The sequence below is a fragment of the Ailuropoda melanoleuca genome, chromosome 10 (genome assembly GCF_002007445.2).
Source record: "Ailuropoda melanoleuca isolate Jingjing chromosome 10, ASM200744v2, whole genome shotgun sequence".
In the NCBI taxonomy this organism is placed as follows: Eukaryota; Metazoa; Chordata; class Mammalia; order Carnivora; family Ursidae; genus Ailuropoda; species Ailuropoda melanoleuca.
In genome coordinates this window covers 75,974,182-75,987,199 of record NC_048227.1, presented here as the reverse complement: position 1 = coordinate 75,987,199, position 13,018 = coordinate 75,974,182, and the positions used below count along the sequence as shown (strand labels likewise).

The 13,018-nt window shown below is 35.5% G+C and overlaps 1 protein-coding gene across 5 annotated transcripts in view; it reads right to left on the bottom strand.

The window, feature by feature from the left end:
- The window catches only part of LAMA2 (laminin subunit alpha 2), a 610,905-nt gene that overhangs the window by 492,812 nt on the left and 105,075 nt on the right, over positions 1–13,018 (bottom strand). The gene's annotated exons all lie outside the window — the stretch shown is intronic.

The window sequence follows — 13,018 nt, the reverse complement described above, 5'->3', positions numbered from 1 at the left end:
CTTTCTCTTGGGCATATGCCTCCAGGCTGAACCACAGCATCAGAGAGTAGGCACATATCCACTTCAGTAGATAATGCCAAAGAGTTTCCCAAAGTGGTTTTTATTATATACCTGTTTTTAAAATGTTTTTCTGTATAATCTGAATCATAGAGACTTTTCATGGCTCTATTTGGTATTCAGATAATAGTTCTTAGCCTAGTATGCATAATAATTTAAAATTTGATTTAGTTTTACTGTTGCCATTGTCACAGATGACACTTTAAACTGTTATTCAGCTAGACAGAAGTTTTGTGGCATTCAGCATTCAAGCTACAAAGGGCAAAAGAAAATTTTTCTGTCAAATATTGTATGCCATGCAGATGACAGGCTCTGGTTCTTCTAAACAAACTGAAATAAAAACTCCTGCTGACTGAAGCACAGACAAGAGGGGTGGTTTTTCTCCATTGGATGCAGGGTTATATATTGTACATCACAGCTCCCATTGTCTCGAATCCAAATTTCCACTACAGTCAAAAGCTAGACTACAAAACATAAATAGTGATTTTTAAATGCACACAATTGCAAAAATAAGCAGGCCCAAGATGCATAAAAAACCTTGCAAGTTAAAAAGCTGTATTTTTATTCATCAGTTCCAATGCTCTGTGCAGATTATATAAAAAGAAGTGATTTATTTAGGAACAATAAGGAATACTATGTTTATTAAAAGTAATACCATCCTTCAACAACCATGTTAAAATTTTTTTAAAAGAACATTTCAAATTCCCAAGTGTGAGAGTATTAAATTCCTTAACAAAATTGGGGTTAGCAAAATATGGTGAATAAAAATAATTATCTTAATAAAAATTAGAGTTGGCAAGAATATGGTGAATAAAAATAATTACCAAAGATGGCATATTCCATATTATATATTTAAAATGTTTAATGCTTTTCATGATGAAATACTTATGGATACTATTACATTAAGCAATATGTTTTTTTAAAATACATTCACAATCTGTAACACAGATAAACTACAGGAAGAAGCAAATATTGATTCCGGTGCTATTTATTTCCTTTTCTTGGGGTACATAAGTGAGGTCCCTTTTCTGGGTCTCTTATGATCTCCCATTTGTCACCAGTGATTCTATGATTGGACACATGATTTTGATGATCTCAGAGCAAAGACACTGATAATTCTGATCAGCCTAAACTTATGTGAATGTTTTTAAGGAGGGAGAGTGGGAACCCTGGAGATCTGATATGATCAAAATAACTTCTTAACAACTGTGTTCTTGATTTGTACCTTCAAATATTATCACACCTTTACATTTTTAACCTCTAATTTGGTTTTAGTTAATACGTTTACATTTTTACTGGTAAATTATCTATATTGAGATCAATATAGTTGTTCTCAGTTATTTTAAAAAGTGTTAATTGTTTACTTTGGAGTAAATTCTATATGATTTCTTATTTGAATAGATTCCTGAGTTATATTTCAAACAATTACGGCTTCATAATTCTCCCAACAAAATACAATACCTGATATACTTGTGCTTGGTTAGAGTCTAAAGACAACATTGAATGTTTACTATTTCATAAGCCTTATATCCTTACTTTTTCATAATTGTGTGACCCACTCTATCAGATTTCTGTATTCCTTGTTTTAAAGACGGGAAGTTAAATAATTCCTCCATGATCAAATATTTAGTATGTGTGCACAGGACCAAGGGCCCTTTTTTCTGCTTTATACTCAGAAAACACAACTTTAGAGAATCTCAGTATCGTTAATGGGCCATCTCATCGGCAGGTAGCACTTATGTATAGAATCTTCTGATGTAACTGAAATCTAGGGTGGAATGATGAAAAACTCAAGGTCAGAATGACTATGTTCAGTTTCTGCTACTCAATAAGTCGACACAGCAAATATTGGTGTGTGCATGAATAATGAACCATAAATGACAGAACCTGGAACTAGACCTGCCCACTGAAATGGTACAAGTGCAGAGGGGATAAACACAGCGCCAGCTTCCGCTAGGTTGTCCAGGCTGGCGTACAAAGCACACAGTAGCCAAATGTAAGATAAATAACTGGAAAAGACATAGATGAGGTATCCATATTTTCGTGTTCTTCAAATGCAGAAGATATCCCTCTCCCCTACCATACTTTCCACTGTTGGTCTTGCTTCATACTCTTTCAGGAAACTAGAAGCAATGAGAAAGAAACCCGCTTATGTTCACAACACTAATCTACCAAACTACCAGCACCTGTCCCAGACACCACTTCCCTTCCAGTTGCTAGGGATGAAACCACACTCTTCCCAACCAAAGACCAAGTTCTCTACATGTGGTCTGTAAAGTCTGTGTCATAACCTCTCCCACCTTCTCCAGAACTCTGTCCTATTTAGATTCCTAGAAGATATCTCAAATTCAATAGAGCTAAAGCAGAATTCTTTATTCCATGCCCTTTCCTCCCCTAAAAATCTTACCCTACTCCCAATCTATTCTGGCGTATTCAATGATATCACCAGCTATAAAACTGCTCAAGACCAAAATCTAGGATCTATCCTTAACTCTACTTCCCTAATTGCCTTAACTTTCTCCTTTTTCCCTCATTACCTCCATTCAGTTCACCAGTAAGTACTAGGATTCCACCTGCCAAAATATCTCGTACATGTCTGCTTTTTCTCATTTCTTTGAAACCCACCCTATGTGAACCAGTCATCACACCTGGATTCCTACAGCTTGTTCTCCCGACCTCAGATCCTGCACCCCAATAATAAATTATACACATGACAGCCAAAGAAATTTTTCAAAAATATAAGTCAGAAGTATGCCACATCTCTACCTAAACTCTATTTAGAAGAAAATGCAAATGTCTCTCCTGATTTCCAAAGTCCTACCTGCTCTGGCACATGTCCACTTTTCTGACAATTTGTTGTCTAGAACAAGGACATTCTATTCCTCTAATCCATACCTTCTATTCTCCAGCCATTCCATCATTCTTCTGGCTCCTGCAACATGCAGTTCTGGATTCTTCCATTGACTCTTTCCTGACTACCTCAAGATCTACCTAGTCATTTGCTATCACACTTTGCTATTTATTAAAATCTTTTTTTAATAAAATGCCAATCATAGAGAAAAGTTGAAAGACCAGAGACATTTGGCCATATTTGCTTTATCTTTAAAGTGAATTTCATGCCAGGCCGGATGGCTATAAATAATACTTCAAGAAGAAATGGGAATTTGTTGGTCTTTAAAGAATGAGTGTGTTCTGTTTACATTGAAGGGGAAAGGAACATTACAATACTTTCGTATTGAAGGGAAACATTAAATATTCTATCATATAAAAGCAGCTTGTGTATCACTGATTCCAAATAAATTCTCCAAAATCTATATTCCATAGGCAAAAACATAATTAGTAAGGGCCAAGCACCACAGATTTGAAAATGACTTTCTTTCACTGTCATTTATTTCATTTAATAAGCTAAAATACATAACTTTGTCAATGGAACATTTACTTTTTCTTTATGAACCATCATCTTGATGAACCAAAAAAACCAACCAAACAAAAAAAATACAGTATATTCTTGTCCTTCAGTGGGCAAACATTATTTCCATTGTATCTTTCTGTTAGTACAAAAATCCATTATCTCTAATGAAACTGTAGTAACTTAGAGACATGTAAAAATGAGAACTGGCCGTTTCCAGTAAAGAGTCAAGAAACAGGAAATATTCCCCAAACAAACAAATTCTCCTTAATGTCTAAAATAAATGTGCATTTTATCCATAGGAGGATCCTTTTTTTCATAAATAATCTTATCAATTTTAATGATTTTAATTCCAAATTAAACAGTTTTGAAGAAACAAATTAAGGGTGACGATAGTGCAGGAGTTTGGGATTATATGTAGACAGAGGTAAACCATTCTAAATGAACCAAGAGTGTGCAATGTGATCATTTATTCAAATCAGAACTATAATAGTGAATGAGTTACAAAGATAGGTAAATTTATTATCTATATTCTGTGTTTAAGAATGCAAGGAAGTCCAAAATATAGCTAATAATATTTTAAGTGTTCTTGCTGAAAAATAATAAAAACATATTCCCTAAGGGCTGTGGAAAGTTGAGTTGTGAACCACAGTATTATCTTTGCTCTGCAGAAAGACAAGGTACAGTATGGAAATGCATGCAATGACTAAAATTAATCTTGAGAGTTTACAAGAAGGTTCTGGGTAGGAGGGGGCAAAAGGGTAAAGAAAATAAGCAATAGTAGAGGAATCTAGTGCCTTATTTGTCCCCTTTTAATAAATTTTCTGTATTCAATAATGTATTTCTTTAGAGAGACAGAGAGAGCACACACAAGTTGGGGGAGGGGCAAAGGGAGAGGGAGAACCTCAAGCAGACCTCCCACTGAGCAAGGAGCAGGACTCTGGCTCCATCTCACCACCCTGAGATCATGACCTGAGCCAAAATCAAGGGTTGGATGATTAACTGACTGAACCACACAGACACCCCAAACCTATTCTGATTTTTACAATTTTTGTATGTTACCAAATGAAATTTATGGGAAAAAAAGAATGGTAAAAGAGCCTAGCACACTTAGAATTCTGTCTACTCATCATCTTTTTCCCTTCACCACTTAAAATAAATTACTAGGCACATGTGACAAATACACCAAAAATATTTTTAAGAAGGAACCAGATTTGGGGCACGTGGGTGGCTCAGTCAGTTAAGCAACAGGCTCTTAATTTATGCTCAGGTCATAATCTCAGGGTCTGGATGGAGTCCAGTCTTGGGGAGGGGGTTTGTCTAGACTCAGTAGGGAGTCTGCTTGTCTCCCTCTCCCCTTCCCCTGGAGTAAGCAGCTATAGGAGAAACAGGGGATCTTAGCATAGGAGATTTCAAGAATAGTCTCTGTGAATGTCTTTTCTTTGTTCAGTCTTGACGTCAAGCACAGTAGGGACACCTTTGATGCCTGGAAAGACTCAATGATGGACAAGCCACAGGTGCACAGAACATAACCCCTCTCCATTAGGTGGAGCCTAAACTAACTGTATGAATACTTGGGAAGACACAAAAGATAAGTCACAACCCACGTGTAAAGGGGATAGGGGTGGGCTCAAGGCTACCAAATAGAAAGGCTTCTCTCCTCATGAAGAGCTTATGTAGCATTTCTTACTCCCTTTACCAAAAGAGCAGGGACTTGTTGCAAATGACCAGTGCCTACCAAGTTGCCACCAAAATGATGTACGTGGTTAATTTCAGTTACTCCTCTGAAAGCAGACCTATATGCCTTAACAGCTGAAGGATAAAAAGAAAGGGTAGGAGGGAGGTAAAAAGAATAGCAAGGAAGTTTGCAAAGTAAAATGAGCAAGGTGGGCTATTCTCCAGATAGATAAAGAAGATTAAGAATAAATCTATTTTTCTCATAAATAAAATTTGAATATAAAAAATAAACATTTGAATATATAGGGATATAGATGTAGGTGTATGTATAGATAAAGATACAGGAAGTAAGTGTATTAAATAAAAAGTCATACAAGGCTTGCTTGAATTCTAGATCATTCAACCTCCCCAACAGAAGCGCAAAACATCTTCTGAATTTTTTGAGATTTTACCTGAGGGAAAACACATATTTAGACAACCAGGAATGATGGATTGCATAAAGCATGTATTACCATGAAAATAATAAAGTAAAAACCTACATTTCCCTCCTCCCTATTCACCCGCGAATGTCTCTACCTAGTTTGCCTTCATGTGAAATATCATAATATGCTAAGAAGAGAGGAATCAATTCCACTTTATGACCTCAGAGTCACTTTACAGATGAAAGACACATTGAATTTAAATAGATCATGAAAGTTTTTAAATCTCTTCTCTCTTGAGAAGAGAATTTTCTAGATTAGTGAAAATTGATTTCCTCAAATCCACTATGTATGTGAACATTTGCTATATGAAATTCTAATTATCAGAGCTGTATCCTCTGTTTTACCTGAACCAAAGAGAAAAAAAAAAAGAAAGAAAAAGAAAGAAAGAAAGAAAGATCATACCCTTCCCATCTTTTCAAGCCTATTTGGTAGGGAGGCTTTCAATGTTGCTATATTTCTGGAAGAAAACTGTCCTGGCTTCAGTGTATGTGTGATCACTATCCAGATTTAGAAACTATAAGTTGGTACCAAGATATATGTGGGTTTATTCTGGTTCACCACTTAGAATTAACATCTTTGGCTATAAAAGGACTTTTAAATCTTTTAAACAAACCCCTTCAGGAACCCGTTTAAATCTGATTTATTATTGTTGCCACACTGTTTCTGACAAGGAACCGTGCAATAATCTCCAACAGCTGCTGGCCAACAGGTGCTGTTGAATGACTTTGAAACACGGAGCCATAAGCTAGAATCAATTTTGTCTCCTCCACTGTTACAATCAGGCAAGCAGAACAACTGGAACATTTTTAATCTTACCTTTAATATCCTTCAAAAACAGAGGTAGGAAACAGGACCCCACCATATCATCAAGAAAGCATACTCCCTGTCATGATAATTGTTCTCCAGAGCTACGCATTTTATGAGTTACATATAAAACTTATAGGGAAGGTCATCTTCTGAAATCAGAACACAGCTGGTAGGCAGTCAGAATTGCATTGTATATAGAGACTCACTCTGTGCCTAGATAACATATTCAAGGGTTTAAATTTTAAGAAGTGCTCATTTGCAATCTATGAACATATATCAAGGCAATTTAAATTACTTTTCTCCTCTTGCCCTGAGTCTACATACATATCTTTTCCTTCTAACTGCTTCTATCTTTTTGAAAATGGACATTTGAGAAGCCACAGAAGGTCAAATATTTAATTAACGACTTCACACTTTTTCAAAAAAAATATTTCTTCAATTTTCTGAAAACTCATTCTGATGACTATTTCCAGCCCATATTTTTGAATTAAGCACATTTTGACTTTTTAAAATAGCTATTTTAATTCGAAGAAAATGTGGAATATTTGTCAAAATTCTGAGGTTTTTGAAAAACTAATCACAATAGTCCTTTTTTTAAAGATTCCGAGCTTTAAATCCAAAGTGGTTGGAAGAACAAAAAGGGAGAGAATTCCTAAATCCTTGAGCGACTATGGTCTGGGTGGGAAGATAGTTAACTTACTTCTACGTGGCTCAAGCATTTCATAAGCACTTTTTATATTAAGTGTTTATTGGACTAAACAATTAACATCTATCCTCTCTAAAGACCCTCAAAGGAGAAGCTCAGCTCCCATCACCACCAGGAGAGGTCCCAATGGCTGGATTTTTTTTTTAATTGTAGTTGGTAGAGATAGTAGTATGTTCAATATGAATGAAGATATTCTCTTATAGGAAAGTATTTGTTTTATAGTAAAAGTGCTAAAATCAGCCTTTTTTATCTAGGTCTTTGGATTTTGCATGCTAAAAGAAAAGTCATAGACCACAATGTAATAAGCATACTATATCCTGGGGGCACAACATGTGCTTGTGGTCCCCAAAATGTTTTCCAGAAGATTAAGTTGATCCTGTGAATCATTTGGAAAATTCCTACAAATGGTTCTATCCAAAAAGTAATCTCCCATCCTTCCCAAGTTCCTGGCAATACATAGATCCTGACTATATCACAATTTCAGAAATATTTAAAGAGATAGAAAAAAAATGAAAAGATTATACATTCTTCAACATACATTGTTGCCCACATTTCTTTCCTTGTGAAAACAGGGATGGTTTTTTTTGCATCTAGGTTTAATAAAGAATAAAAATTTAGTCAAACAAGTGCTTTGATAGCTGACTATTTAAAGTACTAATTAAGGATGTATCTTTGGATTCTTGTAGACCTGTGATCAAATACCAGCACACTCTCAGTCTCTCGTTAGTATAATAGGACTAACAATATTTCAACTCTCCCAGAGTTATGATTAAATTGGAAAATGTATGTAAATTACCCAATAGTGATAGAACTCTTGTCTCCCGTGTGGCTTTGTATTCTTCATTTTCAGTACTGGGAGAAAATGAACATCTCCTGCCTTCACTAACTTTATTTATTTATTTATTTTTTAAGTTCAGCAGCCTTACATTACCTTATATCCCAAAGGAGTAATCTTAAGATCAAAAAGATGGACAGCAACACTTACGTCAGTGGATGCACGCAGGGCTCCTGCAAGCTTTGGCGCAAAGATTAATACCAGCCTCTGAGGCAGCATCAGTGTCCCATGGTGCAGTTAATGACACCATGGGCAAGAGCAAAATAAGCATGTTGTCATCATCTCCTACGATTTCAGTCCTGAACTACCTGGTGTTGTGGAAGTTCGTTCTTTTCGTTTGCACCATACAGATACGAAAATGGTTGGGGAAGTTTCTCAAGGATGTATTTCATTAGGTTTAAAACTGTCTATAAAATCTGACAATTGGTATTAGCGACGCTGCTGGGAAGCCAATAAAGCCCGCGTACCATAGCAGGTTGCATGAAACACCAGCAGCATCTCCATCAGCTGATGAATCAACAACACCCCAAAGACAAACCAATCAACACAGACCATTGTACTGACAATACGTTTGTGTTCTCGTATTTCAAAAAGGCATCTGATGCGTAGCGGCTCTTAGGGGAAAAAAATGGCAGCCTAAAATGGAGAAGGCAGATTTTTAATATTTCTAACTTATTCCTTCATCAGAAGGGCACTGGCCAAAGTTAGGTTCCTTTCACTAAACCTCCATAGGGAATAGAATGCTAGACCAGCTACTCGTGATATTTACATATGCATGACAATGGTTTGGTTTAATCCCATTTGAGCCCACAGGCCTTAATCAAAAAGCATGGATCAGACATGTCTTTTGGGGGGGGGGAGTTTCATTTGTCTTTTAAATAGGTTTTAATGCTGTAGAGGAATTACTTTTTAAAAGCCATTTAATATGGGTGTATTCATATCATCTAGAATCCCCAATTCACTTACTATGTATTAAGAGCCTACTATGCACATGGCATACAATCTATTTGCCAAACACTATGTGGTACACAGGGGACACAGGTGACAGACCTAATCCCTACTTCCAGAAGCTCACTCCACAGTGTAGTTAACAGCAACAGTGGTGCCAAGAGAGGCCTAGGATCCCTCATGCTCTGCCTTTCCCCAGGAATCTCTCTGAGCTTCCCTATAATAATATAAATGAGCTTCCTTATAATTTACAAATATAAATGAATATTTATATTCCCATAAATATATTCTAAGTAAAACACAGATCTGCCAATATAGATCTTAGAGACAAGTGTCCTTGGCCCCCTTCCACTAGATTGCTTCCTCTCAGCCCCTCTGCACAACTACTCAGGCCCATGATGGGAAACACACACTTAAAGTCTTCAGTGGCAAGATCCAAGTAGTAAATGATAAAAAGGCAAAGACCTCTGTGGCCCAAGTGGTGACTGTTGAGGGATTCAAATTTCAGGGAAAATTTTAGGAAATTCTTAAAAGGTGAGGACACATTATGCATGCAAATACTGGGAAGTTTAGGAACAGAGAGGCAGAAAAGAAAGCATATGGCAAGTACACAGCACAGTAACTGCAAGGAGCTCATTCAGCCTGCCAGGAGGACAGAGTGTCAGTGGGAGACGTGTCAAAGATTAGATTGGCCTGATGAACAAACACCAGATTGTAAAGGGGATACAGGCCTTATTGAACGTTTCAACATACATTTTAGATTGGAGTTCAGGGGTTCGCTACAGGGAAATGAAACAAGAGTGATAGGAGAAGGGGAGGAGGAAGGAGAGGGTGGCAGATGACTAACGTAAGAAGTTGTTCGGAAATTGAGGGAAGAAATATTTAGATTCTGAATGAAGGTACTGGCTGGAGGATTGGAAAGAAGCAAATGGGTTTTAGAAAGACATCAGAGGCAATACCCACAGAACTTGATGGCTGATCTAGAAGGTGACTAAAAGAGGGCTGCATGGAGTGGATTGTGGTGAGGATAGCTGGGTGAATGGGGCTAGTCACAGAGATCAGGAATACAGAGAAGAGGAGAGACCTCACTGCCTAATGCCTGACCTCCAAGATCCAGACAAGTATGTCTAAGTCAGGTAAAACAAAATAAAGTTAAGATTAACACTCATTTCTTCCTTAAACTATCTATTGACGCAAATGGTAAAAAGATAATACACTCTATCAAAAACCAGTTTAAAATAGAACACTAAAATTCTACAGAAGCATAATGCAGAGAGCAACACCTTTTCCTGTATGTGGTAATAACTACACATGACATGTCTCTGGTTCTCACTGAAGATCACATTTTAAAGATTTTACAAGTTGGTTCTTATCTGTGATGTTTGGTGGCAATGTTTTTTGTTTGTTTGTTTGTTTATTCGAGAAAGAGAGAGTATGTGTGAGCGAGGGGGAGGGGCAGAGGAAGAGGAAGAGGGAGAATCTTAAGCAGGCTCAGTGTGGAGCCCCAGACAGGGCTCAATTTCACAACCCTGAGATCATGACCTGAACCAAAATCAAGAGTCAGATACTTAAACAATTGAGGCACCCAGATGCCCCACAATGTTATTTATTTAATTATAGATTTATTTAATACTAATCTAAACTTTATGATAAATGCCTAACAGTAGGCTTTGCCATGAGAGATACTGATGGTGTTTTCTAATCTTAAAGTTCTTAATTTTTTTTTTTACCAAAAACTAGGGATAATTACATCGTATTTAACATACACTTTCTTTAAAAATACAATAAATGTCAAACAGTGATTTCTGAACAAGAAGTACAAAAAGAGGGAATATCTGAAAATATTATCTTCCCAAACAAAAAAAATACTACTACTAGAGTTAAGAGGTAGTTAAGTAAATATACAAAAAGAGAGATACAAAAATTTTATATAAATATTACATATATATGTAATATATATGTATATTATATATATATTCTTGCCCTGAGTTGAGACTTCTTTGGCTCAATCCATAGACCTTTAGAGTAAATGAAAAACTTTTCCAGAATAAAAATACTGTAATTTATTCCTTCAAAAAATTTGTTAGTCTCCACGTGTTTAGCATAGGAGCTAGAATTTAATTAAAATAGGATAATTACTATTAAATTAGTAAAACTATTTGAAAGTAATAAGAAGTCAAAAATTTACCAATATCCATCAGTTTGGTAAAATATTAATATTAAAATTCTACAAGATAAGCAAGTTTTCTTTATATCATCTTAGTAAAAAAAGCACAATAGATAATGTTAATAAATCAGTTTTTAAAATTTTAAGGATTAGATATTAGAGCAGTCTAATAATTACCCACCCTTCCTCTTATGAAATAAAATGTGTGAGATGTGTATGGAAATAAAGAGAGAAGAGAAGAGGGGGGAGAGAGGGAGGGAAGGAGTAGGGAAGAGGGAAGGGAAAAAAGAATGCAGAGAAAAAGAGAGAACTTAAAATCACTGCCTTACACAAATCTAACCTCAAGCGCCAAAATAAACACTGAGAATAAACTCTGGGAAAGAAATATCATTTTTACATAAAAAGAACAGTAAAATCATAACCTGTAGAAACTTTTATTCAAAATAAAACAAAGTAAAAATTTCTCTCTGGTACATTTTTTTCCTTTCCAAAACAAATGTCTGAAAACTCAGCAGATGTTTTATAAAAATTTTGAAAGTTTGTGAGGAATCTGATAATTCTACGAGGTTTTACTTGAAAATTAAGATCACATAAATTGAAACCATGATGAATTGGTGTCAATAACCACTAACTATAAATATGTCCTGAAATACATTTAGTGGGAAATGTGTTAAATGCCAATTAACAGAATATTATGAAGTGTCAACAGGATATTAATTAATAGTATTTATAACTTGGCAATAATTAGAAAGTATTCAAAATATGAGCATTATACTATAATAGCATGTAACAGAGAAAACTAGAAATAAGGCCACAAAAGAGGAAGATTACATTGTTCCTAATTTGCAAATTAAAATCAAAGCAAGAAAAACAAGAAAGTGAGATTACAATTTAGTCAATTTATTTAAATCCATTTATATTTACTGAGAAGACAATGTTAGTCCCTGACTAATCCACAGTTCACAAAACAAACATGATCCCTGCTCTCACAGAGATACATTCTTGCTAAATTGCCCAGAAATACATGTGCACGTGAGTCACTGAGTGCTGAGAGATGCCTTTCTTTGAGGAAATGGCCACCATCATCGTAGCTCTGATTTGGAAGCTTTATTTTCTAAAAGCCTTCAAGACCTTGTAATAGGTTACCTATGGACCTTGGGGGTTTTTGCTGCTACCAAATAAGTTCCCACCCTCCAAAGAGCTCAGCTAATTTGAAGCTTCTATCATCGGGCATACCATCTACTATATCCCCCATCACATTCATAAAACCACCTTCCAGTCATGGATTAAAGTCACGGTTGCTGGTCCACCATCTTTCCTACCTCTCCTTAGATAGGCACAAAATCTACGCCTGTGACATCCCCCAGCGTTCAGGTCTTTGACTTATTTATTTACTAGCTGTCTACTGCATTAGACTTACAAGCTACATAAACACAAAGACCGTATCTGCTTTGTTCACTTTCATATTATTAGCAAAGAATGAATTCATATACAAATTAATAGAAAGAATAAATGGAAAGTAAGAGAAGAGTAAGATTTGGCTATATACCTGTCAAAAATCTAAAACCAGTAAAGAAAAAAGTGTAATATTTAGCCATCCATACCCAAAAACTCAGCTAAAGGAGAATCAGATTTAAATTATTAAATAACAAAAAAAAAATGCTAAACGATTATATTTACAATGAATTCTGAGATTCACAGATCATTAAGTAATTGAATGTGTCACTGAACATTCACAAATTTAAGAAATCATGGAATTTCTCTACTAAATATCTAGTTCTTATCAACACCTCTCAACTTCATCCTACAGAAATTGTAAGTACTCGAGTATATATAATATTATGCTAAGTATAATAGAATTATGCTTAATAACATGTAATCTAGCATATAATATCAATGAAAAATTCCACCCACAAAATAACTTCTATTG